The sequence below is a fragment of the Cinclus cinclus genome, chromosome 12 (assembly GCF_963662255.1).
Source record: "Cinclus cinclus chromosome 12, bCinCin1.1, whole genome shotgun sequence".
Lineage (NCBI taxonomy): Eukaryota > Metazoa > Chordata > Aves > Passeriformes > Cinclidae > Cinclus > Cinclus cinclus.
Genome location: NC_085057.1, coordinates 6,789,204 through 6,809,331, shown reverse-complemented (window position 1 = coordinate 6,809,331; position 20,128 = coordinate 6,789,204).

Sequence of the window (20,128 nt, the reverse complement as noted above, 5' to 3'; positions counted from 1 at the left end):
TTTTTTCCTTTGTCTTCTGTTTCTCTTTTTGAGCCACAATCACTTTTGTATCGATTGCGCAAGGAGCAATGGCTTTGATGCTTTGTGGGGAACAGCACGCAGATCTTTTGCAGCAGTATTTATGTTATTTGCCTGTTGGCCTTTGCATTTGCTCAGAGGCCTATTAATTAGTTTTATTTATGGCAGACACCTTTAGGTGTCTTGCATGTTCTGGGCTTTTTTTTTTTTTTGCATCTTCTCCCCAGCTCTATTCCTTAGGCAGCATGCTCTGGAGCTAAGGAATGCTGTTTATTCTTTGCATGCCTTGTTTGGGAAGAAAAGAATGGTTGGGGTTTTTTCTGCTAAGTAAGGCTGATGTTCCAAGTGCTCAGGCATTGCACACATGGGTGAATGTTGCTTGTGTGAGTGGCTGAGCTGGGATTAGCTCACAAAAATTGAAGATGAAAAAAATTGAACCAGCTCCAACATACAGTTATTGCAGACAGTCCCTCCAGCAACGGGTGGAAGGTGAAAAGTATGTGCAGCTCCCTTGTAAGCAGATAACCTGGCTGTCACCATAGCTCTTTTCCTAATCCCTAATAAAGATTGGTTTGCAGCCACAGCTGGAGGTCTGCCCTGTTCCAAAATTCACATCATTTGTAACCGTTATAGTCCTGGCCATTCTCACTGTCCACAGAAACACCCACGCCCTGTCAGCCTTGCTGGGTTTGGTATCCTCAGCTCATTGTGGCAGTAAAAGCCACAAATTCATTATGTACTGTGGGAGAAAAATGTCTTCGTTCTCCCATTTCTGGATTTGCCACTTTTTAATTGGCTAAAAAAGAAGCTGCTAGGTGTGAGAAGAGAAAGTGAACTGAGTTTTCATTTTTCTGGATTTAGATATTACTGAAATGTTGTATTTTGGTTTGTAACCATATGAAACTCTAGTTAATTATCCCACACAGCATTTATTGCCTGTAAATATTTGCCCATATTTTCATAGTTATGTTTATTTCACCAGTAACAGGGAGAAAAGGAGCTGGGTACACACATGTGACATTCACTGTTAAATATTTAAAAAAAAAAGCAGGGAGAATAATTATATTTCAAATAGTTATATGATGAAATAAGGCCTTGTGGTGACCATAATTTAATCTGGTCCTACAGCATTCAAAATGATCCAAATATGTTTTTTTCCCCAAAAAGAGATCTCAAATAAGTGTTTCTTTCCTTGCAAGATGCAGCAGGGCAGTGAGGAGCCCTGTGATGGCCCCTAGTATCTCTTTCTTGAATGACAGTATGGATGTGCTGCAGGTCCAGACCCTGCACTGCCCTGGTGATGCTCACACACATCAAAAGGCTTGTTTACTTCTTGCAGTTTCCTGGATTGGACACGTCTTGTGTGGTCAGTGATCATGAGCATCCCAAGTAATGCCACCCTTCTTGTTACCATTTTTGTAGCTGTGGGAGGCCACAAACAGGGCTGGAAGTGCAACTACAAATTTCCAGATCTACTCCTTCCCCAGTAGCAGCTGTTAGTTACTAAATGCTGCACAGAGCAAGGTGGCTTTCTATGTGTCTGTGTGATGTTGCTCCTGCTTGTGTCCCGGCTCTTGGAGCCGTGCCCAGGCCACCCCGATGTCCAACAGGACAATCAGATGCAGCGTGTCTGGCTGGGGCTGAGCTGCCACAAGGTGCCAGTGTTTCAGAGCGGTAACTGCACGGTGTCTCTGCCTTCTGAGTGCTTTGCTGGGCTGGTTTCCCCCCTCCGACTACCAAGTGAAGCTCTGCTACCGCTGAATGTTGACTGAAATCTTTGGGAACTGGCAGCCTTCTGCAGGGGCACAGACCACCCAAAACCTGCTGTGTCCCCTAGCCAGCCATTGCCCGGTTTGCAGACCCCTGTGTCCAGCCAGACACCACTTTGCTGCTGGCAAAAATGTATAATGTGAAAAAATGCAAATGTGCAGGGATGTATAACATACCTGTTATGGCAGTGTCAGGAGCCAAGTGTTTTGCTTTCCAGTGTCATCAAGGGAGCCAAGGACTCTGTCTGTCACCGATCCCTCTGCTTGTCCAGCTCTGCTGAGTGCAGGGGCTTGTCTCTCCCACCCCACAAAGAGAGAAGCTCCAGTCACTCAGGGCATGTGGCATGTTCCAGCAGCAGGTCACAGCGTGCTCCCCTTTCCTCTCCAAGGAGGTCCTGCAGCCCTACCTGGCTCTCCTGGGCTTCAGAGACAGGGACCACACTGGCACTGTGAGCATCTTCTGCCAGCAGATCAGGATCTGCAGCAGGAGCCAAGACTGGACCCAAGTGCTGCTGAGTGACTTTAATTCCCATTGCAGAAGGCAGGCAGGGCCCTGGAAGCTGTTGGACCTGTCCATGCTGTAACAAAAAGCTCTTTGTGCGCAGACACCATGCTGTGAGCTGCAGGCTCACCTCAGCAATACCAATTATGCTTTCATACCTTGCTGTCATCTTCAGGCATCTTCAAGGCCAGTGCATTTGTTTCATTTGCAGGGCTGGTTTAACTGAACTGGGGAAAAGATGGCACTTGAAACACATCTGGCTTCATTCTTCACCCTTCAGTAGTGGAAGTGTTGACAGCAATACTCACAGTGTCACTGTATAGGCATACAAGTGTTAGGCGTTGATTTCTTCTGAATAAGATCCTAGAAGTTGCCTGTTTTCCTAGGTAATTATTGTTGGCATAGGTATGGCTGTTGTCTCAGGAAGTCTGGCTCTCAGAAGCTACAGTCTGTGTCAGCAAGGAGTGAAAAGCTCAGGATCGAGCCCCTGCTAGTGCAGCTCCACGGGCTGGCTGGTGTTAAACAAGCCCTGCCACCAGTATACAAACAGCTAGAAAATGCCCTTGGATTGGGATTTCTGCATCTCTTGACCTCCCTGATATTCTTTTGTCATTCTTTCCGTGTTACTAATTGCATCTGATCAGCCAAATATTTGTTTCACAGCAATCTGGGTCTTTTATTCCCTTGCATATTTTCAAATCAATAAATCCTTGTTTTGAAGGACAACATTTTACATAGTGCCCAAATTAAGTCTTTTGCAGCATTAGCATCAGGGTGTTCCAACAAACAGACATGTTGGGGCAGTTTATTACCCTGGGAAGAGAGGGCTCCTGCATCATTACTTAGAGATCTGAAAAGCTATTAATGTGTAATGGCCATGAGAAATCAAACTGACAGGTAGGGGCAGTGGAGGAGCCTCTTCCTTTTCTCCACACCTCTGGCAGCCCTTAGTGCAGGGAAGTGTGATGGCACAGTTCTGCTGGATATATTTAACACTATTGCCTAAGGAAAACTCAGGGAAGAAACTGTTTCTGAACAGGTGAGAACCCAGTGGATTTGGTACCATGAAGATATGCTGCAAGTGACAGCTCCTGGGTGAAATGGCTAAGTGGGAGAGAGCGCTGCTGGCACAGGGAAGTGAAATCCTGCTCAGTGTCTGTCTCATCATCAAACCAAGAGACACTGAAATGACATTTATGGAGATGCGTAAATATACACACACACAAGTGTTTTATGCTTGAGCCATTTGTTACAGATCCTGTATTCCAGCTTGCCTGTTACAATGCAGAAAGGAGTGTCCATGGGAGATGGTAGCCTGTGAGTCTGAAATCAAAATGAGGTCTGTTTGTTGCGTCTTGTCTCCTAAGTATCATTTAGTTTCAGAAAACAGATACTCTAGGCCAACCCACTGACGTATTTGTTTCATACACAGCACCAGCGCCCAGTGTTCCCCATGATAAGTGGTGTCAATACTATCACAGGCTGGTGCTGGATCTGGCCTGCATAGAGCACAAATATGGGTACCTCCTCACACCTCCAGACTGATGTGACAGTTTTAGGGGGTACCATGTGCAGGGTAAGGTGTGCTGCTGTTTAAGGTATCCTATTGCATGTAGAAATCCACAAATCTGCATTAATTTGGCAGCTCCAGCTAAGTGGCAGTGTCTGCCTTTGTTTCTTAGGTAATTTGTGCTGTACACTTTCACCCCATGATTGCTTTTATTGTATATGGATCCTTCTGTTGGGCACTTCTCTGTTGACTATGATTACTACCACATCAACTGAAAACACTCCTGTACTGTATAATTAACTTTATCTGCTTTGCTACAATGCCTCTCGCTGGTAATTACACACACTTCAGCTCTTTCACTACATTTCTAAGACTTTAAGAAGTGCTGGTTACTCTTGCCTAGCCTCTGTCCAAACTGGAGGGGTTTCGCATGCCTAAAATTATATTTTTTTACTTGCAGCAACTCTGGCACAATCTGGATATTGATTGTAGTACATACAATGTGATCTTTAAATAAATAATGTGTTCAGAATACATTAGGGCTTATATGTGCTGGTGGCAAAAAAAGCTTATTTAAATCCTCAGGTTGTTGGCAGGTTGATGTGATAGTTATCAGTTTACTGAGATAATTTGAAATGAAGAGCAGGGAATTTGAAATCTTTCAGTCTCTTGGGAAGCTACTCCATTTTCTTCCTCCTTAGCTCAGCCCTATCAGCCTTCTCTGTGGTTCCAGAGTGACTTTTGTCCTTTGATGATTTTTTTAAGCCTCTTTTTCTCAAGCAATAGTCTCATGCAATTACACCCTTTGCCATCAGCCTGTGTTTCTGTGCTCTAATGCCTTTGAACATCTTGGTCAGCTTGAACCAAATCTGATAGATGTCATGACCTCTTAGTAATGTTCAATTCCTTAAAGTTTCATGAGATCAGGGAGGGCAGATCCAAACTGGGAGGATTAGCCATTCTGCTAACCCACACCATCCTGCCCTGCAGTGAGTGGATTCCTGTGCCTTTTGCTCAGCTGATGTTTAGGGAATGTGGCCAGCAGTGAAGATTGCTGTAGGACCATTGTAGGGTGCATGGAGGGATGGGAAATATATAGGAGGAGCAGAGGAAAGAAGAGCTGCAAGTCTTGCCATATAGGTATGGGGCAGAGTAGGGAGAAAGTGTGTGAGATCCATGGAAAAGCAGCCTTCATCCCTGACTGCTCACATAACAGCAGCTGCCACTGTAATTGCAAGTATTGATGTATTTTCCACAGCTTCTTTTCAAACACACAGCACAGGGTTTTTTTTGTTTGTTTTTTTTTTTGGGGGGGTGGGTTTCACTCTTTATAACACAAGTGATTTTCACATCATGCAAGGAAAGGCACTTGGCTGAGAAGTGTTGTGTAAATTCTGCTGAGATCTCACAGTAAACCAACACACATTTATTAATTAAGGCAAAGGATGTTTGACACAAACAATAGTGTGATGACTTAATATTGTGTTGTCTTCTAAAATAAACCCAGTGTTGAAATGACCACAGTCTGAACATCCTGGTAAGTTCACAAGACAGGGCATTTCTCTAAAATATGTGGGAATTTAGCTCTGGCTGTTTCTGAAGACTGTTGGAGTACCTGGAGAACACCTGCAAAATGCCCATTGGCTTGGACACCAATTTAACTGAGGAAGGTGCTCTTGTTGCCTACTCCTGAGTGTGCTTTGAGTCCCAGAGTGAGTGGGATTTAAGGGTAGACACAGTCCTGTGCCCTTGTGCCCAGGTACTGATCTCCCTAAATGTTTTGCTTTTACTAATGGGCAAGTTGCTAGTCTGAGAAATTTCAGTTTTGGTGAAAATAGCTGGATTGCTATTTTAGGGGTTTTATGTTGGTTTTAATAAGTGAGCAGAAAATTCAGACCATCTGGAATTGGAGACTATCTCAGTGCAGTGCTAGAGGATCCTTCTCAGCTGATGGAAAAAGCTCTGCCATTCCACAGAGTGACTTTGGGAAGCAGAGAACTCAGGCGCCTTGAAGGATAAATACCTCCAGTATATTTCTTTCTTTTATTTGCAGGACTAAATCTGCTTTCACAGAGTAGGAATATCCTTCGCTGGTTAGAGGTGAAGAAAACTGTCCAGATGATTTACTTCACGTCTCAAGATCAAACCTTCAAAGGTCAGAGAGAAAGGCCTTAAGCGAGGAAAGTGTGATTTAGCCCTCTATAAATGCTACTGTTATTAGTGGCATTACGTCAATGTAGGTGACTTCTGGTTGCATATTTAATCTTCCTGAGCTGCAACTTGACATTACTGAGTAAAAAATCCCATGTAATTATTTCGTTTTGGTATTTTCCTATGTTGTAACCTCTCAGAAGTAAAGAAACCTGTGCTTCGTGGTATTTCATAAATACCTGTTTCGTACCCTGTAAAGCCCTGACTGGCTGCAGCATCCAGCCTCTGCTGCTGTGGCTGTTTTCCTCCTGCCTCTATGGCACACTGCTCTGCAGCTGGGGCTGTGTTGAACTCTATCCTCCTGTAGCTGGTTAGAATTGTTTCTTAGCTAGGATTACTTTAGTCTCCATTTCCATTTTCCTTTCACATCTCCCTTGACCTTCCCTTCCTCATCTTTTGCTCTCTGGAACTTTGTTTTTTCCTGGTTCCTTGCACTTGGGAGTAGCAATCACTTCTGGTGAATGAAATAGTTCTTCTGCTGTTGCCTCCTTTTGGGGTGTCATTTGAGTTACTGATCATTATATTTTACATGGTGTGGATATGACCTTGTATGATATGTCTTGGTTTGAAAGACAGGTGTCTGCGAAGGAAAGCAGAAGCCTCCCTTGGAATGGAAAATATGGCCCCCTTCCATCTGAATTATTATAATTTTGACATTAAGGGGCTTTTAGGCAAAGATACGGGAAAAGGAATGACAGCTCTTTACTAGTACGTAGATGTGTAACGAGGCAAACAAACAGCAGCAGCAGCAGCAGCTCCGAACAGCAGCACAGACCCAGCCGCAGGCGCTGTCCCCTTGGTGCAGTTCCTGGCACAGCCACCAGGGGCGCTGCTGGCTTCCGGCCGGGCAGGGTGCGATGATTCCTCCGTTCCTGTGGGGGCGCTGTGATGAAAAAAAAATGTGCGGCAGCAGGGTCCTTGGCACGGCGGCTGGAAAGGCAGAGGCAAGCACACCCCACAGCGTGGCAAACAAGAGGTAACTGGAAACTCCACAGCCTTAGCTGAAGCCACAAGGGTCAGGTGGTCATGGGGTGCTGGGTTACAGTGTAGTGAAAAAGCCCAAGGCAGTGGCAGAAAGTACCAGGGCTGGGCAGCAGCAGCAGCTGGGCTTCTTCATACAGCTGGGGAGATGCGCCCTCTGGGAAGGGGAGGTGGTTGAGGTCCCAGGTTTTTCTCCTAAGGCACCTGAATAGCTGGTGAGAGTCCTCTCCAGTCAGATCAGGTGTTAATAAGGTCCCAGTGCCACATCTGCTCACTCCTATGAGCAAAGGCTCACCCAGAGTAAGGAAGAAGCAGTACAGGACTGGGCTCTGGCAGTGGCAGTGAATTCTCCCCACATAAATAACAGCTCGACCATCCTCTGATGCTCACAGTGAGAGAGAGCTTGGAGCTGCACCCAGCTCCTTCCCCCAGACCAAAATCTTGCAGTATCTCTGCCCTTCCCAAGATAATGCCCCTCAGCTATAGTGCAGTCAGCTGCACTCCTCCCCCTCCCTCTTGTCTACATCTTTTGTCTTTTTTACCTACTGTTATCTGTTAGCAACACATGGGACAAAATTCCATGAGACAGAAACAATAGGAAAAATCCTAACCCCCAACACCAACCTCTGAAATCCCCCCACAACTCACCTGCTGCAATGCCAGAACACCTCTGGTACTCACCTTGAACTCGTCTTGCCTACTGAGACCTACTGCTTGGCACTTACTAGGGTATATATACAATTTGCTGTCGCAGGATTATTCCTGGTTAATTCACTGTTTATTCCAGCATGACACAAGAACTGGGGTGGGATTATCCTGTCCCCAGCCAGCAGCTGTGCTGCCGAGGGATGTAACATATATTCTGCTGCTTCTCGCATCTTCCAGCTAACACTTTTCTCTGTTACAACACAATTAATTCCTTTCCAAGTGGATAAGCTACCCTTTAACGTTTTCCTTGTGTGGCCTGCATGACAGTACCTCCACATCTCACCTGCTTTCCTCTATGTTCACGCTGAATCCTGCCCTGTCATACCCAGCAACATTACATGGAGGTTGTGCCAACTGCTCCACTTTCTGGACTGGCATCCCTGCTCCTTCCCCTGTGCTTGCAGCTCCTTGTACCAGCAATTTTGGCTGGAATAATATCCTTGGATGCGCCACCATCCATCTGGCACAGGGAGGTGTTCCTTGGAGCAAGGCACTTTGTGAAATGCAGTTTGCTGCGTTTTTTGAGCAGAGATGAAGGTGTCTGGTTTGTGGCTATCTCTGCTTGCTGGGAATTGCTGATTGCCCCCCTGTCGGCTGGAGGCTCTCTGGCACAAATCCATTCTGCTGTCGGGTGCTGGATCTCACCCTCTCTGTCTGTTTTCTGGTCACAGCCATTCTTGGGCCGATGCCATTAGACACTGGTCCAACTCATCAGACAACTTGCTTTCCTGCTCAAGGCCTTGGACTTCAGTCAAGTTAACCTCTGAGCAACCCTCTCATCCATCTTCAGCTGGATGCAGGAAGGATTTCATTTGTGTTGCTTTCGCTTTTCAGTATTTTTTTTTTCCGGTGGTGTGCATGTATTGTGTATACACCTATATAAGTATGCACACTCTATATAAAATATGTGTTAAAAATATGCACTCCGTGCTCTGTGTAATCACAGACACATGCATAAGTTTATCTGTCTGTCTATACATCTGTACATATGTGTATTGTAAATCTTGTAGGAGTCATATTTGCACTCATTTTTCTCTCAGAGATCTTTTTCCTCCTGGCATCTTCCCTGAGCCACAGTTTTGTGGTTTGCCCCAATTTTCCCTTTAAAATCCATTTTCCAAGAACATCTAAAATTACTAAGCTGTTTATTCAGTTGCGTTTTAATGTCTAGAACCTTTGCAAAGAAATATTCCAGAGCAGCTATTTTCAGCTACCTTTTTCATACCTACCTGTGGTTTGTGCTACTTTACTTGTAGTTTCCATGACAATTATCCCCAGAGTTAGAGGCAGCCTTGCCCTCAGTTGCTGTTTTGCAAAGCAGCCATTGCCCTTACCCATCTGAGAATCTGAGTACAGAAGTTCATGTTTAATACAAGTTTTTATTTTCATAGCTTCTCTATATCCCACTAGCACTACTTGATTTCTGCAGGTTGCTGTAATATATATTGCATCCTGCCTATTGGCATGGGAATGGTCTGGAGGGCAGAGACATTCCATCCTGAAAAGGAGAAGCATAATCTGGCCGGTGCAAGAGGACACGTTGTCTACAGAAGGACTCACACAAAGGATTAGCTTCACCTGATGCAAGGTAACCCACTGCCCAACAGGAATTCCTCACAGTGCAGTGGAGCCAGGTTTAGCTCCTGGAGGATGGAAGAGGAGGGTGGGCACAGCAGGTTTGGGCCATGTGTGGTGCTGGTTTGTGCAGAACCTGAGCCCTGGCTGGCTCCTGCTCCCCATCCTCCAACACCAGCTCCCCACTGGGCACAGCCTCTGTTTGTCCACATCCTCCCTCCTGGGAACAGGATGCCACTTTCTTCCTGCGCAGTTGTTCAAACATGAAAATAATATATTTTTAATATTTTGAACTGTATACTGTTCAATATATATTTCAATATCTTTTAATGTTATTATCATCTTGGTGTTTTCCTCTCACTCATTCCCGTTTTCCTGTTTTCTCCATCCCACCTCTAGTGACTCACAGCAATTTTTGAAGTGCCCAGCAGCAATCCTTTGATACGTTATTCTTATACATTTCCTTATCATCCTTATCTATCCAGTCTGGTACATGTAACTGAGTTTTCTGTATGTTCTACTCTCAATCCTTGCTGTACCTCCTCACCCTTTCTGTGCATCTTTTTTTTTTCTTTAGTTGACTGTTTCCTTCCAATTTTCCGTGTGCTGCCTCCTTTCATTCTTACCTACTTGCATCCTTTCCACCCACCACCCCCAGTTTCCTCTCCTGAATCCACTTATGTGTAATCTAAAACATACTGCTTGAAAGTGGAAGCCCAGAGAAATATTTGCTCTGGCTCTCACTAGCACCTCTCAATGCCAGTGAGCTCTGGGACAGTGGATTCTCAGCACTGCAGTAAAATGAGCTTTTCCTGTAAGTTTAAAATTTGATTCTTTCTCACAAGCTACAGTCAAAGTGATTGTCAGCTCAAAAAGTGCCTTTCAACTAAATTCAAAGGAATGCATTCAGAGCAAATTTTTGAATATCCACACGATAAAAATAATTACAATTATCAGCTTGTTACTGAAACAGAAAACCTCCAGAATGCCACAATATTTGAAGTCATATTTTCAGGAGGAAACACAGATCAGAGAAAAAAACTTCAAAGTCTAAACTGATTATCTTCTTAAAGAGTCTTAATTGTTCGTAAGATAAATGGGAATTAAGAACTAGGGGGAAGAGAGCTCTTGCAGAGAGAGTGTGATCTGCCACAGCACATGAGCTGAGTGACTCAGTACTGAATAGCCTCAAATTACCAAACTGCCCACCCAAATGGCACCACCGACCAATGGACTGACTTGGCTTGTAGTGTGGCAAGGGAAGATTGAGAGTTCCCATTTGAGGTGGCTATGGGATAATGAATGCGTCTGCTGGTTACTGAGAGCAGCTCTTCAAAGTTCCTGAAATGTTTGTTCATCCTTGTATTTGCTGTTACTCATCTCATCCTTAGTCAGATGAAAAGCAGGGTTTTGCAGTCACGTGGGCTGAATTGCTGGGTGAGTTCCTTGGCCTGTTCCACTGGCTGCTGGAGGTGATCTGCATGGATGCACTTTGTCAGTCTGATCTTTGCACTGTGTATTGCTCACTGTGTGATCCAGCTCAGCTACAGCAGGGTTTGAGGCACTATTCTTTGTCTGATGTGCCTCACCAGAGGCACCCCCTTGTGGGTACCTTTGGCAGTAAGAGGTTAACCTCCCTTTCCTGAGGATCACTCATGTTTGATGTTCTCCTGTCCCCATGCTCTGCTGTGTATCCAGCCCCAGCTTCTTGGTACAACCGTGGTAAGAGTTCCATTTCCTAAATGCCCTATGCTCAGGGCTGTAGCCAGCAGCACAGCAGCTGGTTGTGCCAGGATGCCCAGCTGGACTCTTCCATGGGCTGGGAGTGGCTGGTTGCCTGTTTTGACAGTGTCTACCCACACCTCCTCCCAGCCCAGCCTGGATCATTGGGTGGGCTATGGGGAAGTACAAGGGGTGGCAGAAGAAATTAGAGGAAGAAAGGCAGTGGAAGACCAACCTGTACATTCACTAGCCCACACCAAAACATTAGCCACAAGTGGGGCTGGGACCCCTAAAAAAAGGGCCAGGGTGAGTAATGGGGAGACAAGGAAGAGAAGGGAAAGGTAGCCAGGCCGGTGAGATAGGCCTGGAAATTTCATCTGGAACTGAAGCTCCCAGACTGTATCTTTCCCTGTGTGGTTGGACGTGCTGCAGTTCCACAGGGATGTGGATTCTGGGGGCAGTCATGGCTTGCTTCTTCTCAAGCTGTGGTGTTTATGGCCTGCTGTGGTTTTGGCACACAGTTCCTGTTTCAGCTTCTCCCCAGATGCATGATTTGGGTGTGAAGGTTCCCTGTGGCACAGGGGTCTGCCCTCAGAGTCTGAGGGCTGTGTGGGCATAGTCACTGGTGACTTTTCCAGAATCTCTTTCCAATGAAGATGGAACCAAGGTGTGTTTGCCCTGCAGACCCTTCTGTTGGTACAAGGCAGCTAATATTTTATTCTAAGTTGGACTAATGATGAAAATGTGCTGGACACTGGAAAGAGATGTCTTGAGCACACAAAGCAGCTTACAAGCCTGAGAAGCAAGGAGGGAATTTTTCATTTGGCAGAATAACACGCATAGTAAGCACTCTTGTTTTTAATAAGTTCACAAAGCTTTCTTGAAAGCTAGGGATTTTTTTTCCATCCTGAACACATGAGGTATTTTCATTTCATAATGAATGTATGTTACGTCCAACTTCCAGAAAGCCTTTCACATGAAAAAAAAATAGCAAAGAATATTTCAGATGCTGAAGCAAACAGGGTGGAAGTAATCACGGAGCAAAATGCTGGAATATTTGCTCTGTGCTCAGAGATTGTGTGGCATCTTGTATTGCCTGAAACAGCACCAGATAATAATCATAAGTGCAAATCTTTCAGACTGGGGCAACAGGGAGAGGAGCCAATCTCTGTGTCTCCATAGAGCTGGAAGAAATTTCAGATATTTCTGTTTGTCTGCAGAACAGCTGGGGACTTCTCAGACATGAATCTAATTAAGCATATTCCTTGCTACAAACACTTCAAGTCCTATTTCTGAGATCCAAATGTCTTTCCGAAATGAAGCCTTAGGAATATTGCTTTCATGCAGCCTGCTTTTTCTAATTTGGTCCGGGCAAAATTAAATTACATTTATAAGCTCAGAGGAAAATTTACTGCAGTCAATAATATTGATTGATATTTGGGTATCAGTGTAATGCCATGCATTAGTGATAGCTGAATTTAATCCACGTGCCACGAGGGCTGCCAGCAGCAATGTGGGTATTGGATTGGTCAGGTGGGTGACATTTGACATGCCCGGTCCCCTCCATCCATCCTCTGCACCGTTTGGTACTGGTGCCTGTCCCTGCCTCCTGCCCTGCCCTGAGTACACAGATGATCAGGGTAGGACCAAAACACAAATAATGATTTTTTTTTTCTCTGCTAGCCACATCCCAAGGTTTAAAATAGAGCATGCATTTTCTCGGTAGAGAGAAGGACTTCCCACAGCAAAGGGCTTAACTGGAGCCGTTTCGTTCTGCTGGGATGTGAAGTGGTACAAGCCCAGCTGCCTGAGCACAGTGTGAGCAGTCAGAGCTCCAGCCTGCAGCACACCCCTGCTCCCTCTGGCACTAGACATACTGAGATCCTTCAGCTGTTTTCATGGCACAAAGCCCTCATGGCACAAACTGTCCTGCATGGCTCTGAGAACTGGCTGCTCATCTGGTAACCATACCCAGAACACAGGGCAGCTGTGCCCAAAGCAGCCCTGGCACCCCCTCACTGAGACCCACCCCAACCCTGGGAGCCCCAGCCCTACCACAGCTCTGCAAACAATTAACTTCCAGTCTGCAGCCGCTTTGTTTTAAACTCTGGGTTTCAAACCAATCCAGAACAGAAAGAACATCCCTGCTTGCTTTCTTTTGCTTGTTTTGTGGCACAAGATTGATACTGACTTCCCTGCTGCTTGTGGAAGCCCTCTCTGGAATTCTTGCAGATTTGAATTCCTGCTGATATTGCAGGGAATACACTAATCTGAGCAAAAATCCCAGTATTGATGCATTCATTACAGTTTTAATCTTTTTCCTGCTGTCTTTATTACACTCTTAATCCAGTTGAAGCCAAACATGAGCCTTGCAGGAAGCTGGTCCTATAGGGGCTTCAGGTCCTGCTCTCTGATGCAGGTCACAACCGTGGCAAGGCTCATTGGCAAAGCCATGTTCCCATCCCCTCAGAGCATCTCATGCAACTGGAAAAAACAGATAAGCTTTCAGTCACATTAGCTTGGGTCTCTTATATGCAAAGTTATTTGTCTGTGCTCCTCAGAGAGTTTGATTTGTGTTCATTTGCATGTACCAAGTATAGTGAAACTCAGTGAATTCTCCTGACATGTTTTCACTCCTGCAAGAAACATGATGGGAAGATATGATCATCTCCCTCCCTAGTGGCATCAGTAAGTATCACACATATCAGATTAAACCCTTGACATTTTTCCAACGGTGTGAAATTTGCTTGAAGACGCTGGAAAATGAGTTATAGATGTGAAAGCAAGGCTTGGAATATGAATGCAAACATGTTAACCCTAAAATCAGTGTAATTTGCTTTCCCTGAAATCCTGGTATGTGGAGCTGGAGGGGCTGGCAGGGAGAGCTCCCACCACAGAGCCTGGGGGTGAGTAAGATGTGGGCCATGAGACAGAAATGGCTTTTGGCTCCTGAATAGTGATGGATAGCTAAATCCTGCCCAGTGATCCTCAGGGATGCACCCCAGCACTGAAGGGGGACATCACTTGGGGGATATTGGGTGGTGCCAGGTATCCTGCCCTAATACTGGGGTGCAAAATCCTGTTTCAGTGTGGCCCTTGGGGAGAGCTGCCCAGCAGCTTTGCTTGAAAAAAAAATACACTTTTTACTTAGCTAAAAAGATAAAATCCCTCAGGGGTTGCTGCAGTATGATCATCCACCTGTGAAAGATTTCAGGAAAGATGCAGGCTGGGGATTTGAGGGGCAGTTGTGGGCAGGACTGAGCCTTTGATATAGAATTTAAGTCAGGACTTTTTATGTCTTACAATGAGACTGATTTTAGTGTTTTTTCTGCAAAAATTCTCCAGCAGATTCTCAGAGACTTCTCTCCCTGACATGCTGAAGCTGAAAGGCACACTAGGGTAACAGTATTGGATTTTCCATGCTTGCATTTGGGATCTGTCGTGTTCTGATGGTGAAACCTCATCATGGTAGAGTAACCCTTTCTAAGCATGGCACATCCCACTCAGTCCCTGTCTTGGGGATGGTTTATTATCCCATACCATTTTTGGGTTTTTGATCTGTTTTGTTTTTGTTCTGTTTGTGCCTGGGGTGGCTGATGTCCCTGCCCCAGTCCCCATCCTGCCTGGCTCCGGGGCTGTTGGGATAAATGGGAGCCGAGCTGCGGTTTCTGGAGGAAGCAGCACTTCCTTTGAGTGCGTTCTGTTCCACTGGACACGCACGGCCGGTACCTCTGACCAGAGATCCTGCTGTGGGTTTGGCTGATTTTTTTTTATCCTTTTTTTCTGTTGTTTTGTTTTGTTTTTTACTTTGGTACTGTGATTGAGCTTGACAGCTGGGCTTCTTTTGCTGCTGTAGGGAGCCCAGAGCCAGTGCATGCCCTATACCTGGGAACATCCTTGTTTTCCCACTGGGAGCTGCCCTCACCCTCCACACAGCCTGGACCCAGGGATCAGCCAGCACCGGTGGGAAACCCCAAGGAGTCTCTCCCTCTGCCACGTCTGGGAGCTGGGCTGCTGCTGCCCATTCCCCGCCGTGCCTCTACTGCTGCTCCGAGTCTCTTTGCTACGCTGGAGCTGTTTCACCCTCTGCCTGCTGGGAGGCCCTGCAGTCTGGGTACAGCTCTAGAGTTTCTACTGCCTCTTGCTTGCTGCTCTGGGGGAACCTGCCCTGCTGATCTGGCTTGGTGCTTCAAAGGTTTCTTGCTAGAGCCCCTTTGGTTATCCAGAGGGGCACCAGGCTGGGCTGCCCTGCGGTTGTAAAGGCAGCCCCTGCTCCATCCCTCTCTGCCCGCCCGCCATCACCGTGTGGGGAAAGGCGGCCGAGCCCGCGCCACAGCGCCCCCTGCAGGAACGGAGGAATCATCGCACCCTGCCCGGCCGGGAGCCAGCAGCGCCCCTGGTGGCTGTGCCCGGAACTGCACCAAGGGGACAGCGCCTGCGGCCCGGAGAGACTGGGGCTGGGTTCGTGGAGGATGGGTAAGGTTCCACAATCTCAATAGCTACCATTTATTCAATTTTTTGTTGTTAATGAACTGTTGGATTTTTTCACTTTCACCACCTGTTCTCTCATTTATCTCTATTCTTTCTCAATCCATTTCTCTCATTGGAAGAAGAAAAGGGTGTTATTGAAGTCCTTTACTCCTTAGAGTAAATGCTTATTCCAGGGCATTTTCTCCTGAAAATTTATCTCGAAACTGAGACAGTCCCCTTCAGCCTCCTCCGTGGATATGCGCAGGGCAGCAGTGAGCAGCAGCAGCAGAAAAAACTGAGAGATACAAGAAATACCGTGCATTTTAAGAAACAGAGTAATTGTAATCCAGAGGAATTGTTGAGGCAATTACACTGTTCAAAGTGGCTTCAATGCCTCTTATTAATTTCTTCTGCATTATCCTCTTGCTCCCTTGGAGATGACCAAGACATAAGTTGATTGCAACTGCTGCTTGTGAGAGTGTGGTGGTTCCTTGGGAGCCATTAGGGATACAGCATCTGCTGGAGTTGCCATGGAGATGCCAAGACTGATTGTAAGCCAGGTGAAGTGCTCCTGCTGCTGCTGGCTCATCCCTCCTGGGGGACATGGCCACACAGCCTGACAATGGGGTGGGAGGAACAGCAGCCTCAGCCTGGGCTATTGTGCTGCAGGCAGGGATCAAAGCCAGGTCCTGGTGGCTGGAGCAGGACCCATGACCAGAGTGCTGAAGCTGTTGGGAGCAATATAGACAAGTCTAACATCTACATTTGCAAAAGGAGATTTGCCACAGGAGGGGTTTGCTACACAGATCTCTGTCCCAAATATCCCGGGTGCAGCCTTTTGCAGGTTCTCTCTGGTTGGTGTCACTGACCTGGCCAGGAGTTGCTCCAATGGAGCTGTGGCTATCACTGGGTGTTTATACCCAGAGAAGGAGGAGGAGAAGGAGGAAGTAACTCCTTCTGGGGTTGTGTTGTAGAAGTGAGAAATCTGGTCTTTCAAAATCTGGCAAGCATAGTGTGACTTGAAGTACAGTCTGAGCATAAATTAGCTGTGTACACATTTGTCTGTGGCACAGGGAAGGTGGCTCTTTGGCAGCAGGTGACTTGGCTTGCTTTTATGCAACAGATATCCTATTTTCACTTAATAAACAGATAAAAGGGTGATGCAGTTGACATCAGGCTCATCTCTTCTGAGATCTGGCATTTGGGAACATGGTTTCAATGCCTGGATTTGCCCAGAAGCATGTGTCATTTCACAGGCAGAAAGGTCCTTCACTGTTAATAAATTTTGACTGAGATTTACTTGTAAGATAAGCAGGTGCCCTCTCTGCCCCAGCTTTTTGCTGCAGCAACTCCCTGAATTTGTGGTTTACCCAAAAAATCAGACTTCTTGCATGCACTGATGCCCTCTCCATTATGGGTCCAATTTCAGGAGAGCCCATCAGACCACTAGGGCACTGACTGGGATGTACCTGCTCTATGGATGCAATTGCTTTGTATACATCCCACTTTTTATATATCTATCTATATATATATACCTATATATATGTATCTGTAGCTATATCTATCTATATATCTGTGTGTATAAATATATATATCTCATACTTAATAGATATCCTACTCTGACACTATGATCACCTCCTTTGAAAGTTAAAACAGTTCTTACATATTTCAGTTATCAGAGTGAAGGTCAAGAATCCTTTTCTTTCTGTCTTCTTTTCAGAATGGTAATGGAAAAAAAAATATTACCTGATATTAAAACAGGGTCAAAAAGCTGCAGATAAATGGGACAGAGCATCAAGTGAAGTGACAGGAGACCTAATTATGGGATTGAAGCTATGGCATGAAATAGGTAAAAATCTCACAGGAATTTGTATGCCTCTTTTTTTTTCCTTTTTTTTTTGTTCCAAAGAACTTTAAATTCTCTTCTCTTTTCTCACCTGAGCCATTTAGAAATCAGTGTATTTTTAGCTCAAAGTTGGAGACAAGGACCAAATGGCCTTGGCATTAAATGTTTCAGTTGTTGTCCAAAAACAGTTGGAAAGGTATTCGCATATCCCTCCTGGTATTCAGGACTGGGTGACTGACCTTGGAAATGTGAGGGAAGTCAAGGAAAGCCATTGGACTTTTTCCCTACCATTTTAAATTGGAGTTTTTAATCACCACCACCACGACACATCCAGTTGTACTTTGTACCATCTACTCACTTCATGTGCTTAATTTAGAAAGGCAAAATTCTTTGGCGCCAAAACATTATACCATGATTGCAGCAGTCAGTTCAGCCTCGCAGTGTGTGGGTGGGATGGGACATGTGGACCTCTAGTAGGAGGTGTTCCATGGCAGGGGAAGTGGAATTGGATGTTCTTGGAGGTCCTTCACAGCCCAAACCATTCTAAGTTTCTGTGTTTGCAGAGTCATGTTAGCATGCCCAGTAACTGTTCACATTCCTGCCCAACTGCTTGCCCATACAGAAGTTCAAACTTGCTGGTACAAATGGTATTGGGCAGGATAGATGGGTCAGCCAGCCACAAACCTCTGAAATTCAGACTTCTGAAATATAGACACACAGTCTGAGGGAGGAAATTAGCAATCATGTTGAGTTGATAGAATTTCCCCCATCCCTTGTGCTATGCTGTGATAAGAATAAGAAGTGTGGGCTCTGCAGGTGGGCAGAGGCCTGGGAAGATGCTGGTGGCCAATCCATTTGCACAGTCCTGTGCTGGGAAAGTGATGGTAATGCATCAGTGAGAGGGAAATATTACTTTGTGGGTATGTAGTGTCCTCCCACTGCTCCTGAGGCTCCTCATTTCCCAAGGTGTTATGAATAAATAACACAGTATAAAAATACAGGCAAGGTGTTTATCGGAGCTGTTAGATAGAAGCACATCTGAAGCTGATTTGGACTGGCTGTTTTGTCTATAGGTTAATGTAGTGGCTTTTGGGAACATCACTTCTCTGGAAACCTGTACATGCTGGTGGGGAGAGGGTATCACACTGGTCCCCATGCTTATCTTTAGGAAAGAGTACTGGGAAATCTTTCTTTACGTTGGTGAAATGATTACTGCCTTATTCAGAGCTTGAGGGATATATCCATGCTGTTAATATAACATTTCTTCACAGTTCCTCATATAAATGATGGAGGCTGTGATGTCTGTGTGTGTATGTGCAGGAGAGAGAGAGAGCTTTGTGCCTCTGTAAATGAAAATCCATCTGTTTTTTCTGAGGTGGATGCTCAGTGCTGGGCAGAGTCTGCTTGCTCTGGTGGTCACAGTGAGCAGTGGTCAATTGAAGGTGTAAAGCTGCAGGTACCAGGAGGGAGAAACTTTCTGTACCTGTTTGAGGACAGAGATGTGGCTCCTCTGGCAACCTCCCAGATCCTAAAGCTGCCCAAAGAGCAGCTAAGGGTACCTTGGAGATGCCTTGTTTCTGCAGCAGAGCTTGTTGCTGGTTCTGTGAGGAGAGAATCCAGGTAGGAAGAAACCAGGGCCATGCTGGGGTGCTCACACTGCTGTTCCAGTCCACAGGACAGGACCCTGGACAGCCTCCTCCCACCGGCTTGTGGAGAAACACTGGCCCCAGGATAGACCCTCAAACCAGTTTCTTTATTCCCAGCAAACCTGGGGATTTGAACTCCACTTCGATGCCAACAGGCAGGGAACCTGCTGATGGTGCTGGAGGAGATCCAAAGCTGTACCAGCACATCCCAGTCCTCCCAGCCTTTATCCAGGTGTGGGGCCGGAGGTGCCTTTTTTTTTTTTTTTTTGGTGGCTGCACTGAAGTCTTTCAGGCTTTAGCAACTTCCTCAATGACAAATGAGTAAGTGGGTGGGGATTTATTGGGAGATGGAACGTTTTCTGCCAAGAGCAGAGTGACAGCCCCTCCCAGAGACCCAGAGGAACACTGTGAGCTCTCCATCTAGCAGGTTGTTAAAAAATAATTTCCATGAGAAAGCAGAAATCCTGCTCTTAGAAACACTGTTTTCCACTTCCAGCCAACCCTTGTCACATGGAGGATGCTCTGATTGTCTTGCCTAAATATAGGTCCAGGGAAAGGGAAAAGTGTTCCTGTAGGTACCAGCCCTTTTTTATTTTTATGATGAACAAAAACTCAGATTTCTAGGGTCCACATGTGCAGGGTCAATGCCACATTTTCCTCTCTGGATAGAGGATTTACCTCCTGGACAGGACCCTATTCCCAAGCACTTGGTGCCTACAGCATCTCTGGAAGTGTTTGACCTTGGAACCCCACTTGCTGCCTTCAAGTCTTGGCATAAGCTCCTACTCAATTTCTATTATTTTTGCCCATTCTTTAGCTTGTTTCATTCCTCATCCCAGTTTTCTCCTGTACGTGTGATTCAATCCAATACTCCTCCCTGCCCGATTATGGAGATCTGGAATATTGCATTGAACTCTGATTTCAAATCTGTCCCCTGTGAAAAAAACCTGCATTATGTGTGGAAATAAAATCAAAATTTAAATGTCATTGAAAGGAAAAATGAGGTTTGAGCAATTTTCATTGCAATCTTAATGTCTTAAGCCCATCTCAATATTCTAGCAATAATTTTGGGTTGTTTTGACCTGAAAGAATCAAAGTCTTTCTTTTCTGACAAGGCTGACAGATGCTTTGACTGATGATAGCAAAAATCAGGTCTTGTAGTCTAAGAAA